Source organism: Panulirus ornatus, chromosome 6 (genome assembly GCF_036320965.1).
Source record: "Panulirus ornatus isolate Po-2019 chromosome 6, ASM3632096v1, whole genome shotgun sequence".
In the NCBI taxonomy this organism is placed as follows: Eukaryota; Metazoa; Arthropoda; class Malacostraca; order Decapoda; family Palinuridae; genus Panulirus; species Panulirus ornatus.
This window is the reverse complement of record NC_092229.1, coordinates 49,768,931-49,783,377: the sequence shown is the minus strand read 5'-3', so window position 1 is coordinate 49,783,377 and position 14,447 is coordinate 49,768,931. Positions and strand designations below refer to the sequence as shown.

The following is a 14,447-nucleotide window of genomic DNA, read 5'->3' as shown; positions in this document are numbered from 1 at the left end:
CTCCTGCTTTTAATTGGCTTTTCACATGCGAAGGGTTTTTCCCCTATTCGAGCGTGGGTGGAAGTGTGACGTGTGGCTATGCAGATGAGGCAACAAGTGTAAACGCGAAGGGATAAAGAAAGGTTCTCTGTGTGAGTGACTGACCATGGGTGGAACCCACGAATTCCCCCAGCACACGTCGTGGGGGTGGAGGCGAGGCTGGCCAGACAACAGAACTGGGACAAAGACCTGTCTCCACTGTGGAGAGGGACCACTGGGAGGTACTTCCTTTAGGCAGGATCCACTGTGGAGAGGGACCACTGGGAGGTACTTCCTCTGGGCAGGATCCACTGTGGAGAGGGACCACTGGGAGGTACTTCCTCTAGGCAGGATCCACTGTGGAGAGGGACCACTGGGAGGTACTTCCTCTAGGCAGGATCCACTGTGGAGAGGGACCACTGGGAGGTACTTCCTCAGGCAGGATCCACTGTGGAGAGGGACTACTGGGAGATACTTCCTTTAGGCAGGATCCACTGTAGAGAGGGACCACTGGTAGGTACTTTCTCTGGGCAGGATCCACTGTGGAGAGGGACCACTGGGAGGTACTTCCTTTGGGAAGGATCCACTGTGGAGAGGGACCACTGGGAGGTACTTCCTTTGGGCAGGATCCACAGTGGAGAGGAACCACTGAGAGGAACTTGCTACATACAACTCTATGGAGCAATTTAGATCACCGAAATGAACCCCCCGCCGCCCCACCCTTGACGCTTGCGGTGTTGCCCCAGGGGTGATGGCGGTGGCTAGAAAGAGAGAGAGAGAGAGAGAGAGAGAGAGAGAGAGAGAGAGAGAGAGAGAGAGAGAGAGAGAGAGAGAGAGAGAGAGAGAGAGAGGAAGAATCAGATAAGTCTAGGACGCCTCTAGTTCCTCACAGAAAGGCCTATTGACCCTAGCACGTCGATCGTGCCAAAAAAAAAGTATCAACGAATAATAATAATATTGGCTCAGGATACCTTGCTGTTGTGTGTGTGTGTGTGTGTGTGTGTGTGTGTGTGTGTGTGTGTGTGTGTGTGTATGGACATTCCCGTTGCAGTCTAATCACCTGTTTTCAAGCGGGCTCAACCCTCGTGGCCATCAAGGTCTTTCAACTTTCAACAGCTTCTATCGTCCGCGTCTTCGAGGTTTCTTCCATCCCCTCCCATCATCCAGCACCTCCCTCCCTCCCTCCCTCGTCTCGTTCCATCTGTCTTAATGATCTTCTTGCTCTTGGAAACACTCGCTCAAGTCTTGCATGTAACTCCAGTTTGGCTGGTTGCTTTTCGCAATGCCCTTTTCAACCGACTTGTTCCTCAACTTTCTCGATGAGGAAGGGGGGGAATTTGGACTTGGCTGCGTCCCTGAAGAACTTAAAAATGTTAACAAGTCTTTATCCTTACATTCCTCTTTGGTCTGGATTCAGTAATGGGCCATCTCTTGCTTTCCCCCTTTTAAGCATCTGATTCTCCTTCCCCCTTTTTAAGCATCTGATTCTCCTTCCCCCTTTTTAAGCATCTGATTCTCCTTCCCCCTTTTTAAGCATCTGATTCTCTTTAAACCTGATTGATTTTGACTAACTTTTATGGAATTCCTTAAAAGCACAAGAACCTAATGTTTTACTCTTTTTTTTTTCCTAAATTCTTTTTACCATGAAAAATATACCTAAAAACGTAACACGGTGTGATATCATATTCTTATATCTCCTTCTTATCTTCGTTCCATTTATATGAACTTTTCCCCATAAATGTCTGTATATTATATGACGTTGGTGAGAGTAGGCAAGCGACGCACATCTCAACATTACGTTTACACACACATCTTACGTCTGTACATCTTTCTAATCCACGGAACTAAAGATAATTTTTCTCAACACTCAACAAGATATAAATGACTTTCTCTGGACACATCAACCTCTGTATTTACTCCGACTTCCTTTACTTTATCTCTGCATCTTACTTCCACCTGTATGAGAGTCGAACTCTGGTTCCCAAGTTTATGCCATACGTAAAACCAATACTTTGATTTGGACCAGTTTGGAAAAGACACCCCTGGCAAGTGACCTCCGTTTTCTTTCCAGATGGGGTAAAGAATTCGATCCAATGAAATAGTCCTTCCCTTACATCTGCCTTAAAAATACACACACACACACACACACACACACACACACACACACACACACACACACATTTATATATATATATATATATATATATATATATATATATATATATATATATATATATATATATATATATATTTCATCTGTGTGTGCCGGTGTCAAAAGCCGTCTAACATTAACAAAACACAGTTCATTCATACATCACTTCCTAGTCAATTACTCATAACAGAAGCCTAGCGGATCTGTGATGATGCAATACCAATTTCTACCGATGTTCATTCTCGCTTCTTTCTGATGCTGAAGCCTCCAGTCACGGACAGCAGTCTAAACACCAAGGTCGGGCCTTGTTTGAAATATAAAGAGAATTTTGAAATGGAAAAAGTAAAGCCAAGGGGAAAGTATATACGATTTTTTGAGAAAGGGGAAAAACCTGTCTTTTGAAATGTGCCAGGTTATAGTTATTGTGAAAGACATGAGAGAGGAGAGATTTCCAAAGCTTCGACGAGCGGAGAAAGAAGCAGGTATCAAAACGGCCCACCCTTACTGATGGCCACACAATCATTATGTGACACAACGGCTTGCCGATTATTGCGTGGTCTAGCTAGTGGTGGGGGCACACAAGCAGCCAACTCTCGGGAGCAAACACCAAAGTAATACCCATAGAAGAGGGAAAGTGAACCAACCTTACGGCGTAAGGCAAGGGGGTCAAGATTGGAAGTTAGTCTAGGACAGTTTATAAAGCGGACCACTTTCGACTCAACTCTGTCAAGTAAGGGTACAGAGCTAGATCCACCCTAGATGTGAGAGCAGTGCTCCATACAAGGACGAATCAATCCCTATATAAACGGAACTACTGTTCAGAAGAGAAGTCTCGACATTTATACAGGACACCCAGTTTCTTAAAGGCAGACTTAGCTATTCCCGTAATGTGGGGTCTCCAAGAAAGAATGGATATTACCATAATACCAAGTATGTTCAGCGGGTCAAACGGTGGAATTACAGAACCGTCAAAGGAGAGACGAGAGTTGGGAAGAGTTTTGGATAGAGAGATGGGTAGAAACTGGGTCTTGGAGGCATTAAACTTAACAAGATTTTGTGTACCCTACTGAGATATCCTTGGCCAAACACTCAATCCGTTTCTTCCTGATCATGAGTCTTAAAGGCAAGTGTTTGTTAGCACAATTGGCTTGAAAAATTTATAGTCTATTTTCCTCGATGTTTCCACTGACATTAGCTCTTTCTTCCACTCCGGTATCAACCCATCTTCAAAGGAAGTTCTTGAAAAGGACCAGTGACCTAAAATGTATTTCATCCTCCTCTCTCTCAGTACGCAGAGCTAAACACAATCAAAGCTCTGGATCTCATAATGCTTTAGTCTTTCCCTAAGGCTTTTCTGTCTTGTCTCAAGACCTCCCTTCGCACCAGCTCGCCTTGGCAGCGTTGGTAAGGACGTGTCAAAGAGCTTAAGACCTCAAGTGTCCATGATGATTTGGACGTCATCTCCACACACGTTAAGTCTTGCCGCGTTCCACCAGCTGCTTTCTCCAAGTCCCTTGGTGTAAACGTCTGGTTTCTTTTTTTCTTCCGACAATCTGCTCCCGGTATGTTTACACAACGGACTGATCCTCTCCTCTGCTTTGTCTATGACGTTCTCTCTTTCACTTGGAGTTTCTCTAAAGTTCTCTCTACCTCATAGGACTATACTCAGTCTCCTAAATAACTAAAATCTTTCACCCGCTGCCCGGAAACCGTGTCTTATACACTCTCTTCCCCAGAGCACGGGTCTTACCTGCTTCGTCCTTGTGTATAACTGTGAATCCACGTCTCTTTCTGCACTGGCTTCCCCCTCTCTCTCTCTCTCTCTCTCTCTCTCTCCATCATCAGCACCCATCTAAAGTCTTCCTTATCTCCAACATTCCGTTAAGAGGAACTCCATTTCCTCTTGTCCCTCTTCCTAGCCAGCTATATAAACAATGTGTCTTACATTTTGTTCTTCATGTTCGCTTGAGATATCAGCAGGAAGGCGGGGGGAGGCCAAGTAAGCGAATGCCCTCATCAAAGCAAGTGATTCTCTCCCTAATTCCTCTTGTTATTTCCTCACCCGATCAAGCCCTCAGACTCGAACGACGCGTTCCCATTTCCTCCACAAAAGTGGACACCATCGGCATTCTTGCGGACCTCCAAGTTGTGCGTGACTACGAAATGGAGGCGAGCAAGTTCCTCAGGAACGTTCAAAACAGTTCATGAAGCTTCCTCAGGAACGTTCAAAACAGTTCATGAAGCTTCGACACGTCTCACTCCCACCATTTGGATTCGAATATTCCCAATGGTATTCTACATGTAGAAGTACCTCTTCGCTTCGCCAACTCTCTCTGTGTGTGTGACTACCCTATCGTCTTCCGTGCCACTGTAACGGGATCTTTGTAACGAACGATTGATGCCCTTCATCAAATCAAACTTCAGAGGAATATCTACGTATGATCAGAACTATAAACCAGGGGATTTATCTCTGCCTCTTTTCTTCAGTTACGTACTATACGAATGGATCATCATCTACCAGTGGGTTTTAAATGTCTTCTGAGTTATTTTTTCTATCCAATGGCCCGACATTCCTTCCTCCTGCTGTATGTGATTACCGATTTCTACTGTATTGGGGGAGGAAGCTATATACACTCAAGAACCTATTCCACGATCAATGGAACTTCTTGTACTTCTGTAAGCTGTCCACATTCACTGTCTCAGCTTCAGTGGTGTACTCCATCCATCCAGCAACTTTAAAAGTAATTCTCTCCATTTTTCTAATGTGTTTCTGGGTTAATGTTATGACCTCTGGTTGTTCTGTTCCCACGCCTTTCGAAGAACTGGTCACTGTTCTTCATCACACTGGTTTAAAAACTTTAAGGTTGTGATCAGGTTATCCCTCACTCTTCTCTCATCCATAGTGGATAAAGCTAAGGTTTCAAACCTTTCATGTTACTCAGCTCTCTTAGTTCTGGTACCAGATTTTTGTCTTCTTATGATCCTTCTTTGAAAGAGATGATCAAACTTGAGAGGCATACTCTATTACTGGCCCAATGTACCTGAATATTTCCCTATCCATATACTCAAATACAGTTTTACTATTTGTCAATGGGCAATTTCTTTCCTTTACTATGATCCTAAAGTGGACCTCTGGGGACAGGTTAAGTATTATGTCATTTTATAGTTAAATAGCTTGCATATCCTCGATCATATGTCAGAACAACTTTGGAGTTAGGTTAGCTCCCACTGTCCATACGTTGACTTAACTCCTCACGGCTCTGAGCTACCACCATGACCTTGGCATCATCGGCAAAAACATAAGCAGGTAGGAAAATCCCAGTCCTTCTACCAAGCCACTCATAAGCTCAATAAAAGTAATGGTCCCAGGTCAAAACCCAGCAGTACGCCGCTTCACAACGCGTTTCGAAAAGACTCCCTGGTCAAGCGTCCTTAATTCCCTCCCAGTCACATAATCTCTCTATCCATCGTAGAAGTGTTCCTCTTACTCCCGCTGGGAGATCCAACCAACTTCTTAACCAGTGTTGTATATCGTACAGTCAAATCCTATCTGGACGTCCAACCAATTTCTCGTATGTTTACAAAGGGAGTTCGATCTCGTACATATACCGATTTCGTTACACACGAACTACTTTCCCTCGAACCGAACTGTCACTAGTTAAGTCGTTTCGCTCCTGCAAAAAGTCATCTATTTCACTCTCTAATTACCTTCTCCGGTAGTTTAGGGGTCACGCTCGTTAGGAAGGGGGTCACTCTGTAGCTCAGCGCCTCCTACTTGTCTTGCAATTTTCCTTTTCTGAGATACGACTTTTGCACATCTTCACGCTGGCACTTTACCGTTCTCCTCTGTGTGTGTGTGTGTGTGTGTGTGTGTGTGTGTGTGTGTGTGTGTGTGTGTGTGTGTGTGTGTGCTTAAAACTATTCCCTGAAGTTACAATATATTTCTCACGTTCTGCTGTAATATAATCGCGTTAAACCCTCTGAACACCACATCTCACAGAAGAGTGAGGCGTTCCCCAACCTTGACTCCCTCCATCGCACAAATTTTCAAAGTTGCTTGACACACGGCGCACATAAAGCGAGTGTAATCAGTGTAAACCCTGGCTGGCTAAGGTGCCTTTTCATAGGAAGGAGCAGTACATTAGGACACCACAGTTAACACGACCAGTAAATAGCGGGTCACGAGGTCATAAAGTTGACACAGGCGGACGTCTAGTGCAGCGGCGAGACACACCAGGAGGAGTGAGAAGGGAAGACAGACAAGGAATGAACAAGTGGGAGAGGACAGAAGATAAAGAGGAGGAGAAGGATATGGCCAAGATGGGGAAAGGGGATATGGGGAGGAGCAGTAGGAGACGAGAAACAATAAACATCTAGAGACAGAGAAAACGAGAATAAAGAACAATAGACGGGAAGGATGGAGAGTGAGGGAGGGGGAAAAGAGGAGGAGAAGAAGGGGTTGTGACCATAATATGGCAAGACCAACGAATCTCACAAGACCCGTTGGCCTTAAGGAGAGCCAGCCAATGGGCGGCGGTGGCGACCGACCCCGCCAAAACGGGGACCAATCACAGCGCAGGGAATTTGAAGCCATCGGCGTCCAGCCCCTCACCCTCACCCTCACCCTCACAGAACACCCTCAGTCACTCTGTCCTCACCACTACGTACTCTACCTAGCGCCCCAAACAGCAGCAGCAGAAACACCAGTTGCCAAGACAGTCCAGCGCCAGCCAGCTTCCTACATTTACTAACTTTTCACATGATCTTGTGAGTGTAAACGTAAAGGATACATTTCCTTGCATTATTAGCGCTTCCCCAGCCTCTCGAGTCTGGCCTGAATGAGAGAGATTGTACAAGACTGGCTCATAATGAGGGACACAGGACGCTTGGGGTACTTAATGAAGAATGGACTCGCGCAGTATACTACAGGCCTGGATGTAGATGAAGATAGGTTGAGGAAATATGAGACAAATAGTAAGAACAAAGAGAGAGAGAAGTTAAAGAAGAGGGAAGCTGTTAAGTTTCCAGCCGTAGCCCATTTTATGAACACGAGTCTTATTCACTTCCTATTTTTCGCTTTCAGATATTTTACGTTGCTTCTTAAGATATAGCATACTACAAAACTTAACAATTATTTTAATATCTCGAGCAGAAATATTCATTTCCAAACATATGTTCCTGTATGAAATAATAATAATAATAATAATAATAATAATAATAATAATAACAACAACAACAATAATAATAATAATATCAATAATAATACTTGATTGAACACGATATGGAAAATACACTGAAATAAAAGTAATTACCTTACTAATGAAACTTTAAAAGCAAATGACGAATATAATTATCATAAACAGACGAGAAAGTATATAAGGAGACGCTTTTATCTTAATCCCTGGAGGGGCGTTCTCAGAGCCATCTGTTGGGCATACTTGTGGTTCCCGTCAGAGATGGATTACCATGTCTCGCCAGAGGCCAAACTCAACTTTGTCCTTGTCTCTTCTCATTCTAGGCTCGTTTGTCTGTGGCTGTTACAACCTGCAGGTTGTAACAGCCACATAAGACAATCACCTATTGTACAACTTTACGCATGATATGATTTTGAATAAGACAATCAAATAGCCTTTTTTTTTTTTTTTAGATCTACCGAGACAAATATATGTTAAAAAGATCACTACTTTTCAATATACCAGAATGAATCTATTATCAGGATCCTTTGTATGATGATGAGTTGATCTCTCTTATATATATATATATATATATATATATATATATATATATATATATATATATATATATATATATATATATATATTCCTATGAGTCCACGGGGAAAATGAAACACGATAAGTTCCCAAGTGCACTTTCGTGTAATAATCACATCATCAGGGGAGACATAGGAGAGAAATTTAACAGTCAGTTGATATACATCGAAGAGATGAAGCTAGGACGCCATTTGGTAAACATGTGACATGTTTACCAAATGGCGTCCTAGCTTCGTCTCTTCGATGTATATCAACTGACTTATATTTCTCTCTTGTGTCTCCCCTGATGATGTGATTATTACACGAAAGTGCACTTGGGAACTTTTCGTGTTTCATTTTCCCCGTGGACTCATAGGAATGTTTATATATGTATATGTCTGTGGACGTGTATGTATATGTATATATGTAAATGTATGTATTTGTACGTGTATGTGCGTTTATGTATATACATATATGTGTGTGTATATGTGTGTATGATGATTGGGTGGGTACACTCACTCCGATGGCAATAAAAATGTTAAGGTTTTGAGATGAAGATGGAGAGAACAGACTACGTCAACAGGAGAATATATATATATATATATATATATATATATATATATATATATATATATATATATATATATATATATATATCTTAACATCGCCAGAAAGATCGTATCTCTCTCTCTCTCTCTCTCTCTCTCTCTCTCTCTCTCTCTCTCTCTCTCTCTCTCTCTCTCCCTGAAAGCGCAGTGGAATTTATCTTACACACTGCCTTCCTTTCCTGATGCCTCCATTACCTGTAATGGCTTCCTACCCTTTATATTTTCTAACAAATAACGTTGAATGCATTCAGCGGTACCCGCTGGTCTCGAAAGTTTAATGGGATAAACATCAACGTATGTGTATGGACGTACCTAGCTGTATTTAACGGTTATCAATGAATAAAAGGGTCATTTAACCCGTACCCATACAACACATTGAAACAGAACGAATATTTCTCTCCTCACCGAGAGGTACACATATGCTCGGGGATTTTACACACCAGAGTGTATTAGGTATTAACCATATGTAACTTTCGCTTGGTATGGTATGGTGCCGTCCAGTACTTACATTATGAATTGACAAGAGTGACTTTCCCTTAAGCTTTTTCCAAATTATCTTGAATTTGTTTCATATATTAGACGTAGACGAACTTACCTCCATCCCCCCTTTAAGTAAAAACTTAAAACTTTCCCCGGCTTCATACTTCCAGCCACATATACTTACGAATTTAGCCCTGTCACCTAAACGAACATCTTATTGATAAAACACAAGCACGAAGAAACGTCCTTCCACTTAAGTCTCAAACATCCAACCCATCAAACATAAATCACGTCCGAAACTACACTCCAATGTCCTCACACTTAAGTCTCAGAAATCCAACCCACCAGACATAAATCACATCTGAAACTACACTCCCCAGGCATATACGTGTTACTATGTCTCATCATTGTCCGGAGCAGCACCCATCTCTCCAACTGATTTAATACATCACAAACCCCCTCTCTCGCCATGCCTTAGATGCAGCTTCAGTCCTGAAGACTGAACATATATCTATTAAAAAGTTACCGTTCAGTGTGATTATAATACAATTAATCAATTCCTCGTTAATCTATCAGAAAGCGGACGCACCTTTTCTAGTCGATAGATTTTGATGAAAATGGCACCAGTTGGATTCCTTACACTATGCAGAGCTGCTATGGAGTGATGGGATTTTCACCTGAGTCTCCCCCTATCCCTATAACGTGAAATCCCAAAGAGTTTGCACCGTAAGGAATTGACTGGGACCCTTTTCCGCCACATTCCTATCATCCAAATACAGACGGGAAGCCCACGGTATCCCAAATACAGACGGGATGTTGACGGTATCCCAAAGGAAAATTGCACATGACCATCTTGTTCAGGAAGGAAGACACGAAAACAACCACTAGACCCTACCCTCCTCTGTCTAGCTTCTACAGGACCGTAGACGCGTGTGTAAACCGACTTTCTCTAAACCGATCAAAACTTCAGGGAATGCTAACAAAGCCAAGGTATATGGCAGCCCGCATAACGCTTACAGGGGAAAAAATAAGAGGAAAAATCACAAATATAACCTTACCTTGTTTTTCTTCCCCGTGTGGCCTTATACACACATACACGCGTCTCTCGTCGCAATGGGAATGTAGCGTAGAGGTATTTCTGAAGTTCACCCTAGCGATGGAATCTTGGCAGTACGATGTTACACTGAGGCATTGCTGGGTCGGGAGGATGGGAGCTAACGTGTTGTGGTCCTCATCATAAACGACACAATCCAACCTGACCATCCACTGGCTCCCTGGTGAAGAGACGCAGAGAACACACGCGTTTATACACAGTTCATCAGCGATTCTACGGCATCAAATCATCAATAATGGAGAAACTGTCTTCCGTTTCTTCACCCACTATAAACCAAATCCAAACCTCATTCGACTTTCCAGACCATTTAAAAATAAAAATGTTATTTCTATCCACGTAAACAAACAATATAGCAGGAAATAAAGGTGTCAGAATCTATCTTGAAAGGAACTCAAATGTATCTATAGAGGTCTCAACCCCTCTTAAAACAAGGGTTACTTCGTCTATACCCGTGTGTTTACCTTCTCAGACCTACCACAGACAGCGCCAACCATTGTCACAAAACATGATGGAATATGTTCAACGAAACGAGGGAATGTAATTATTGACAGACCACAAATACCTTCTGCAATGCTTTGATATGTACGCTACATGTTTTCATATATATATATATATATATATATATATATATATATATATATATATATATATATGTATATATATATATATATATATATATATATATATATATATATATATATATATATATATATATATACATATATATATATATATATATATATATATATATATATATATATATATATATATATATATATATATATATATTGCAAAAATTCTATAATCTCACATTTTTTTCCTCGCAATCAAGTTCTTTAGTGTCGAAACATATACACGTCAGAGTTAATGAATGATGAGGCCAAAAAAAAAAGAAAAAAGAAAACAAAAAAGTTACTTTTAATTTATGAAGTATATTGAAAACAAGGAATCTATCTGAAAGCTGAACAAAGATCCCACAGCAAGAACACGCCCGACCGACCGCTTCTCTGATAAATTACCAACTCCCCTTTTTAATCACAGCCACTGTTTGTACGAGGATATTTTTTAAAAGATAGCTCTACATGATGATGGGGGAGAGAGAGAGAGAGAGAGAGAGAGAGAGAGAGAGAGAGAGAGAGAGAGAGAGTGTCTGGAACCAGAGAAAGAGAGAGAGAGAGTGTCTGGAACCAGAGAGAGAGAGAGAGAGAGAGGGTGTGTGTCTGGAACCAGTGATGTAGCCCCAGGTATATTTGTTTTTCATCACCTATTATCATACTGCGTTTATGTCAAACTTGACGTTTAATGACAAGAATTGTGGCGAAAATTTATGATCTTTATGTTAATTAGTTTTTCTAAAAAAAAAAGAAAATAATTGTAAATAAGCGTTGTAATCACACAGCTAGGGCTTGTAATCCAGCTCATTGATTTTAAATATATTTCAACGTAATGGCGTTTAAATCAAACCATGACTGTGAACTAGATAACGCAGCGAGCGTTTATTATTATTCCCGTTTTCTCTCTTACAAGATTACTAAAAACACACACACTCAAAGAAAACCTTCCAAAGTGACATATATATATATATATATATATATATATATATATATATATATATATATATATATATATATATATCAGACTGCATACAGTCGATACTGCCTGGCTCTGTTAACTAGGCTACGATGGAGGTCAGGTCAAAAGACAAAAAAAAAGGTCGTGTTCGCTCAGGGGTCGTACCGTCGTGCTCTAGGGGGGTCGTAAAGTCGTGCTCTAAGGGGGTCGTACCGTCATGTTCTAAAAGGTCGTAAAGTCGTGCTCTAAGGGGGTCGTACCGTCATGTTCTAAGGGGTCGTACCGTCGTGCCCTTGGGGGTCGTCGACGGTCGAGATCAAGAGGGTGGTCGTCTTCCTGTCGTGTTCAAGGGTCGTTCTGCCGACCGTCGGGGGTCAAGGGGTTGAATATATATTACGCAAAAATGGGCGTAATCTGCGTCAGCTTTAAGTACGCTATGGCGCCTATCCTAGAACGTTCGGTGACCACAGGGTGAAGTGAAGGGATTATGTATAGTGGCTCGCGAGAGAGAGAGAGAGAGAGAGAGAGAGAGAGAGAGAGAGAGAGAGAGAGAGAGAGAGAGAGAGAGAGAGAGAGAGAGTAGGCAGCCGCCGACCAGGAGGTATATTGCCGGTACTACCCACCTGATTATGGGGGGGGGGGGGGGGTCGTGAGTACTCCTCTCTCTCTCTCTCTCTCTCTCTCTCTCTCTCTCTCTCTCTCTCTCTCTCTCTCTCTCTCTCATATTCTATTTCTTTCTCTCCTATTCTCTCTATCTCACATACCTTGTCCCGTACTCTCTCTCTCTCTCTCCCTCTCCCTCTCCCTCTCATACTCTCTCTCTCTCTCTCTCTCTCTCTCTCTCTCTCTCTCTCTCTCTCTCTCTCTCTCAATCCCCCCCCAACCCACCCTTTAGACCTGGCATATATGGCCACGGTAACCTGACCTTTTTTTAACACACTTCCAACAAGAGTAATGTCCATCTTGTGCTGTTCTTATATTTTTAAAAGGAGCCGTAACGGCGCTGTATATAACGTAGAACTCTAAAACCACTTTAAATATGCGAATAAACTTTTACGTTACTGTGGGAATAAAACCATATGACTATGGCCGAATTTAACAGGAATTTATTTAATTAACATTCGGGGTCGTGAGCGTCGCTTGGTAAAATGCACACCATGGATGGCGCAAGGTGGGAGAGGAAACTGTGTATAAACAGACGTGGCAGCACCATGGCAACTGCATACACGCTTCTCAGTGCCATCTAGTGGGCTGATTTGCAGTTACTTGCCCTGCCATCTATTGAGCAAATTCGGAGTTCACGGTAGAGTCTTAAAAGTTACCACAGGTCGCCAGTGACTCTAAACAAATATGTTGGAGACTTTCTTGTCTCTCTTTTCTTTCTTTTTGAGGCTTTGTTTCACTAAAATGTAGAATGAAAAGAGGAAAGGAGAGGCAAATGGAGAGGAAGATATGTGTCGAAAACGCACAAGTCACAAGAGTATAAAATTCTAATTACATACTTGAAGAATACAAGTAGACTGAGGTCTTCCGTGCCCTTGTCTATATAACCCTTGTGGTTCGCCTTTTTTTTTTTTTTATGAGGCGACTAAAACCATCGTAATATTTCCCCGAAAATGTATCACCCTAGCTACCATCTGTTTCGATCCTTGAAAGGAAATGGATACGAATATCTAGCAAGTGTGTGTGTGTGTGTGTGTGTGTGTGTGTGTGTGTGTGGTGTTTAGTACAAGGGCATTTGGCTATATCCTCTGATGTGTTTTGAAGATAGACAACACCACTTTTCTATGTGTTATAGATCTCTCTGTTATCTTATATATATATATATATATATATATATATATATATATATATATATATATATATATATATATATATATATATATATACACATTTCCTCTTATATCTTAACATAACCTCTCGTCTATTTGGCACAGACATACGTCTATACCCCCCCCCCATTCATTATTATCCTGGCCCCCCCCCCAAAAAAAAAACACCGTTCCTCCTCATCCCTCCATTTTCTCCTGTGTCATTAAACTGCCTCAGTGTCTTTGGAATACCTGTAATTCAACGGCTTCTCCTCCCACAGGAAGCAAGAGGCGTTGCAGACACACACACACACACGCTGTACTCGTAATGATACATTGTATTACTAGTTCCTCGATCCTTAATTCCCCTAAAGGGGGAGGGAACTGATTTTGCGTCCACTCTTTCTCTCTTTCTTTTCTCTCTCTTGACCTATATACCTTTCACCCATTTTTTAGCTCCCCAGGCGACGACGATGCGAAGCGCCCCAACCCCCTCACCCCAAACGTATACAGATGGTGGCCCATTCCTCTCCCGAAAGCGATTCCCACAGCAACATAACATCAACATTCTCCCACTCCAGATGCCTCGCAACACCTTGCAGCAACACTTCCTCAACCTCTGCGCAACACCCCAAACCCCCCAGCAACACAAACCTCCTCCCTCACCCCCCAAGAAAACCCTAACTCTCAAGAAACCATCGGAAAATAAATGATATTAACTTCTAGCACCGAACCCGGAGGGAACCTTTGAGACTATCCTACCTCAGCTGTTGCAAACAATGCCTCGGTTCTTGCAACATTACCCTCACTGCCCCCTTGCAACATTCCCTTCAAGCCTCTGTATAAAATGGAAAAAAATCTCAATGCGCCTTGCAACAATCCCTCACTCATTTGCAACACGACCTCAGCCTTGGGAAGAATCCAACATCCACACACAGCCAT

General features: G+C 42.2%; 1 long non-coding RNA gene across 1 annotated transcript in view; it reads right to left on the bottom strand.

The window, feature by feature from the left end:
* Positions 1–14,447, bottom strand: part of LOC139749218 (uncharacterized) — a 384,303-nt gene that overhangs the window by 73,949 nt on the left and 295,907 nt on the right. Inside the window, exon 3 of the long non-coding RNA XR_011712931.1 lies at positions 10,067–10,282. This is a non-coding gene — a long non-coding RNA (uncharacterized lncRNA). The remainder of the gene's footprint in view (positions 1–10,066; positions 10,283–14,447) is intronic.